Raw genomic sequence first — 266 nt, forward strand, 5'->3', positions numbered from 1 at the left:
CCCCTGGTGGAGGAGAAGGGCTTTGCCGAGGGCTCCGCGGGAGCGGAGACCGCGGGATGTCGGGGTGGAGCTGCCTAAAGGAGCCCAGGTCCTGGGAAGGGGGAAGCGGGGAGGGTGGGCAGGGCAGCGGGAGCGCGCCGGAACCGGCTTGTGCGGCCGAAAGCGGGGCGGCCCTTGGTGGCCTCTGGCAGCTCCGAACCGCCCACCCGCGGGTGGGGTGCGGGTTGCGTCGAGAGGCGCCTGGGGGCCGGCCGGGGGGAATCCCG

The sequence above is a fragment of the Tupaia chinensis genome, unplaced genomic scaffold (assembly GCF_000334495.1).
Source record: "Tupaia chinensis unplaced genomic scaffold, TupChi_1.0 Scaffold000070_1, whole genome shotgun sequence".
NCBI lineage: Eukaryota > Metazoa > Chordata > Mammalia > Scandentia > Tupaiidae > Tupaia > Tupaia belangeri.